We start from the raw sequence: 6,617 nt of genomic DNA on the forward strand, positions 1-6,617 counted from the left end.
GCTGTTTTTCTGTGGTTAGCTTGCCTGAATAGGCTGCCTGTTAGAAGCATTACATGTCATTGGAGTGGAGGGGAAATAACTTGTCCTTCTTGTGGACTGGAACATGAATCTGTACTACACACCCTTAGAGACTGCACAATAGCTAGGAATATTTGGAGAAGGTGGTTTGGAGGTCAAATCCCAGCTAGTTTCTTTTCAACAGATGGTAGAGAATGGTTTAGAATTAATCTTCTTAAACCTTTTTTCTCCCATTTGTGGAATTCTTGGAAGGAAATTTTTTTTGTAACCTGTTGGTACCTATGGCAGTGGAGAAATTCCATAGTTCACGATGCTTCATTTACTAGACCACAGGATCCAATTCTTAGAATTCTGCAGTATCTAGAAGGTATGAAGAGGATTGGTGGTGCTGATCCTTTTTCAGCTGGTTCAGAGTCTGTATGTTTATCGGGTGGAGCTGATCAAGGAAAGGTTCTAAATGATACTATGGTTTTTGTGGATGGGGCTGTTATGCAGGCATCTGGGATAGGAGCTTGTGGTGGGGTGGTGTGCTCCTCAAATGGCACCTTGTTGAGTGGTTTCTCCCAACACATAGGCACTTGCTCTCCTTTGGAAGCTAAACTTAGGGGGATTTGGTATGGCCTTAATCTTGCTGAAAAGCTAGCAATTGACAAGGTATGGATTGGTTGTGATAGTAAGGAAGCCATCTCTTGTCTTGAGGCTGAACCCGTAACTTGTGGACTGTCTAGCTTAATTGGATCAATCAAAAACACTGTTGCGGGTTTTGATCAGGTTCAAGTTGTTTTTGTTCCTAGAGAGCAGAATGAGGTTGCTGACATTTTAGCTAAACTTGGTTTATGTTGTGAGAGTGAAGAGATGAGGTTGTTTTCCTCTCCCCCTTCTAACATAGGTTCCATTTGGAATCATTTTTGTTTGAGATTGCTGGTAGAACGTACAACCGGTAATTTTCATAACTTGATTTTGTAGGTTTTCTGGGCTAGGCCCTCCATTTATATCAAAAAAAAAAAAAAGGCATCAAACAACAATCACAAGAATGCTACCTTACAAAATCTATGTATGTGACAAGCAAAATTATATGAACACCATTCTCGGATATAAACCCAACACATATAATTATATCTCGTTATTTGTTTTATATGCTAGATATGCAACACTTGTAACTATATATCACTATCTGACTGAAAGGGTGGCAACTGGCAAGCCTTGTCCTTTTCCTATTGTTCACTATTTCATTATTAATGTTATGTTTGCACTAACTTCAGCTAAACTCTTATGGAATTTCATTTTATTTTATCCATTTGAGCGAAACCATTTCTCCATTTTGATCCATATCTCAAAATGAGTTTATTGATATATCGTACACCCATTCACTTAATAAAAATAAAAAAATAGTTTATTTAATAGTATTTATTCTACCCTCTTCTTTATAGTTAATGTTAGATGAACCACGCTTTTTATTACTTTAAGTAAGAAATTATGAATTATGAAAGCACTGAACATATGCTCACAGAATAGATGAGGCCATGTGGGGACTTGACTAACGCACGATAGGTAAAATAGAAAATATAAAAAAAAAAATCCTCGCAATTACAGCAGGGCGGTTCGCTGAAAGTTCTCAAATTCACAAACAAAATAATAGTTCACAATTTTGAACGATTGAAATAACACTGGATTATATTGAAAAACTTTTTTTTATAAACTTATAAATTAGATTATGTCTGATCGATAATACTCTATTCAAGAGTATATTACCGATCAGACATAATATTAAACAAAAAATTTATAAATATAACATTTTTCTTCAAATAAATAACAAAAAGATAACTAATATATGTACATATATCATGAGTTCAATATTGTTTGACCATCAAAATTTACAAAAAAGTAATCCGAATTGCAGCGGCCATGTACAATTTAAAAAGTAGGCCGTGGACCGTGGTGATGCAAGTCAGGTAACACATTTTATTGTGAATAGACAATTTAATTATTATTATTTTTTTCACTTTTCTTTTCTCTTATTATTGAAATCATCTCTCATGACTTGATTGTGTTAAATGAGTATAATATAGCAGTGAAATGAATATTCATCAATAATTTTATATTATATCTTTCTAACAAATCCCCTCACACAAGAATTATTGGATTTAAATAGTGGATAATGTATTAGGCACATAGCTGTTCAAAGAATTTATATAATATTTAATTATTTATTAATTGAATGAGGGTGGTAAAGACCGAATTCATAATCTGTGATACCATGTAAAGCAATCAATTTAACCCAACAACTAAAACTATTAAGTGAAGGCCCATAAATAATTTTATATCATACCTCTAACAAAAGTGGAACAAGTTGATTGGTAAGGAATGAACATAGTTCAAATCTTGGGGGCTTGTGGCAAGATCAACCTCTCAAGTTAATTTTTTTTTTTTATGGGATTTCAAACATTTATAGCAACCATATGATCATTGTGGTAATGCTTCTATGGTCCAGTCAAAATTATGCTTTGTAGATGAAGGCACATATTGCTGTCAAATGTTAGGACCACCAAAGCAGACTTAGCTTCCTATAAATAAATCTATATCGAGAGAAATAATTATTGTGTGTCACCAATAATCTCAAGTTTATGGTCCTTCTGGTGAATTTAAAGGCATGTTACCACAGATAAAAAAAATGGATACTGCTTTTGGGATCTTTTGAATTAATTATTTTAATTATAACTTACTGGCTCTCAAGATCATTGTTGTCAAAAATTAGTGTAAAAATAATTTTATTGAAGTGATACGTGTTAAAACACAAGTAAAAACTCTCTTCGATAAAAACTGGTAAAAACATAAAAATGATAGAAACACAATTTTTTACTTAAACCAAAAATCTAAACTGGGTCAACATTTAACCCAGGACCTATTTTTTTTTTTCAAAAAAAAAAACCCTATTTCCATTTCTCCCAAATCAAATGCACAATATCTTTTTCCAGCTATCTGGAAAAAATAACCTTGCGAGAGGCCACTGTATTTCCATTTAAGAGTTGTTAAACTTTATTCTTTTGATGTTTGGAATTTAGTTACAGAAGTTGTTAAACTCTTTTTGTGTTTTTGGACTTATGTCTTATATGTTATGGGATTTATATCTTTTAAATATAAAGTTGTTCATTGAATTTTAAGTAGTGACTTATGTGATATTTTTTTTTACATGCATATATATATATATATATATATATATATATATATATATATATAAAATTTTGTATCTTGACCTTAAGTAGCAGAAACTTTATGTTTCGTGTCATTTCTACGATTTACGTCTCTAACATTTTCTTCCATTTCTATGTAGAAACTCGATTTTGACAATATTACTCAATATGGTTCAACCTTGCACTCTAGAATGAAATTTAGTATCACAACAGCAATAATGACCCTTCTTTAAAATTATAGAGTAATATGGAACAATTTACACATCTAATACTAGATTCTACACGCATGAGTGAGATAAAGAACAATGCAATTCATTTGGACACATTTTCAAGAGTGAATCTATTCTCTCATAAAGCATTGATGCTAATCATATATTAGAGGAGTCACACCCGAGAAGCCAGCAACAACTTAAGGAATATCACCCACAAGAACCTAGAAAGTGTTGAATTTCTGGGAATATTTTTCCTAAACAATAAAGCCCAGAACAGACCAAGAAATGTAAAAGAATTCATAAAGAAAAGAGACACAGGATTTTACAGGTTCAGAAACTCAGTGTTAGTGAGTTTCCTATGTCTTGGGACCTAAAGAGTGTTAAACGCCCTATGATATTGCACTTTATTCGAATCAAGAATTAGGAACAGAGTTTGAAGCATACAATTTCACATATACAGGAATTAAAACATATGAAGAAACTACAATGTGTAAACAGATCAACAAGAAATAGAACCTTGAAACAAACCATCAAGATTCATATACCAATAAAGAAAACTATAAAATCAGAGCTAAAGAAAATAGAGAGCACTTCCCAATCTTCGTGAACCAGCAAAGGAAACGTTGTTCCTAACACAAGATCTACAAGCTCACCACTAGCAGCGTCAAGATCTTCCTCACGAGATTGAACTCTCCAACTCTTTGAACACTGATCGAAAATATGCACCGATCAATAGAATCGTCTTGTTGAGCTGAACAAGATTCTCCAAAATGCCAAATGCAAATTCACAGTATATCACTCAACATTTTGCAAATGATATATTCACTCACAAACCCTAATAAACAGATATGAGAGAGTTTTCAAGATGAGATAAAAAACAGATTTCGCATGCTTAATTTTTATGAGCTGAACTAAAGAGAGTAAATAGCAACTTAGCCTGCACAATACAAAGCGAAGACGTTTTGATTGTGTTGCTAAACAATGCCCACAACTCCAACTACAGCTGACCAGCAAATGAGATAATGGGCCTCAGTAACCTTATTGGCCCAATACATGCATCATATAAAGGGATTAGTCCAATTAGCAAATACTACAAAACTTCACATATTTCTAAACATACAATAAAATAAGTGCAAAACAGATTTGGTGTAGGCATTTAACCCATAGGTCCATATGCAATGCATGATTATGGTGATTTAATTTTTAGCAAACCTATAGCATCTCTAAATTTGCCAACAAGTATAGATTTTGTAAAAATATCAGCAAGGTTAAAAATACCAGAAATTTTTTCAACAATTACTTGTTCACTAGCTATTATTTCCCTAATAAAGTGAAGCCTAACATCTATATGCTTTGTTCTTTCATGAAATGCAGAATTTTTTGAAAGATGGATAACACTTTGTGAGTCACATTTTACCTTTGGTGGGTTCTTACCTAAACCCAACTCACCTACTATACCTTTTAACCATATGACTTCCTTGACAGCTTCAGTCAATGCCACATATTCATCTTCAGTTGTTGATAATGCAACTATGTGTTGAAGATTTCACTTCCAGCTATGTGTTGATAATGCTACATAACCTATAATGCAGCTTGTTGATAATGCCACATATTCAGCTTCACTTCCAGCTCACCACATTACCTCACACAGTAAATACAAACCTAGTAAGTCACCTATGTTTATCAAGATCAGCAGCATAATCAGAGTCACAATATCCAACAATATTAAAATCACTTGAATCAAATGCAGAAAAGTTTAAACAGCAATCATCAGATCCATTTAAGTATCTAAGCAGCCATTTAACTGCACTCCAGTGCTCTTTGCAAGGTTTACTCATAAACATACTTATCATGCTAACACCATATGCTATGTATGGCCTTGAGTCAATCATATCATACATCAGACATCCAGCAACATTAGAATAGGGAATAAATGACATATACTGAGCTTCTTCGGCAGATAATTCTCTATAAACAAATTTGAGCCTAAAATGAGCACCTAATGGGGTGCTAGTAGGCTTGGACAGATGCATCTCAAAGATTCTTAGAACCTTTTTGACATACTCAGATTGGGATAGTGATAGATGTCTATCTTCCCTTGTCTTTGTAATTTCCATGCCAAGAATCCTCTTAGCTGGTCCAAGAAATTTCATTTCAAATTCCTTTTTCAGCATATTCTTGACAGAATTTATTTCATTTAAATTTTTAGATGCAATCAACATATCATTCACATATATTAATAGATAAATGTAACAATCATCATGTAAAATTTTAAAATAAACACACTGATCAAAACTGCTTCTAGCAAAACCTTTTGATAAAACAAAATCATCAAAACGTTTATACCATTGTCTGGGGGCCTGTTTGAGACCATATAATGATCTCTTCAACAGACACACCATGTTTTCTGTTCCTTTCTTTACAAAGCCTTCAGGCTGTTCCATATAGATTTGCTCCTCAAGATTGCCATGGAGGAAGGCAGTCTTGACATCAAGCTGCTCTAGCTCTACATCATAGATAGCAATAACAGACAACATCAGCCTTATTGATACATGTTTGACTACAGGTGAGAAAATCTCATTATAGTCAATTCCTTCAACCTGGGAGTACCCTTTAGGCACTACCCGAGCCTTAAACCTTGTTGGTTCCACTCCTGGTATTTCTTGTTTCCTTTTTAAAATGCATTTGCAGCCAATTACTCTCTTCTTCTTTGGTCTCTCCACCAAAACCCAGGTATTATTTCTCCTTAAAGAGTCCATTTCCTCATCCATAGCTTTCAGCCAACTATCCTTGGATTCTAGCCTCGTATCCTCTTTAAGTGTAGCAGGTTCATCCAATTCAAGCACATCCCCAATACTTAAGGCATATGCAACCACATCTGCATGTGCAAACCTATTTGGAGGTCTAATATTCCTCCTAACTCTGTCACGTGACAACAAGTAGTCATCAAGACCACCATTTCCCTCTTCAACGTGTCCTCCTTCATCAAGGGGACCATTCTCAAGCTTTGGTTGACCAGGAACAGCAGGCTGCTCCCTCAGTTCTTCACCATCAGCATGTTGCCTATGTATAGCAGATTGCTTCACCTCAAACTGAAGAGTTCCAGGTGGTTGGGAAGGACTGGGATCACTCACAATGTCCTTGTAGAATGTATTTTCTTTGAAAATAACATCCCTGCTGACCACACACTTCCTTT

Source organism: Gastrolobium bilobum, unplaced genomic scaffold (assembly GCF_033153095.1).
Source record: "Gastrolobium bilobum isolate Gb01-03AN ecotype WA unplaced genomic scaffold, APGP_CSIRO_Gbil_v1 utg28220, whole genome shotgun sequence".
NCBI lineage: Eukaryota > Viridiplantae > Streptophyta > Magnoliopsida > Fabales > Fabaceae > Gastrolobium > Gastrolobium bilobum.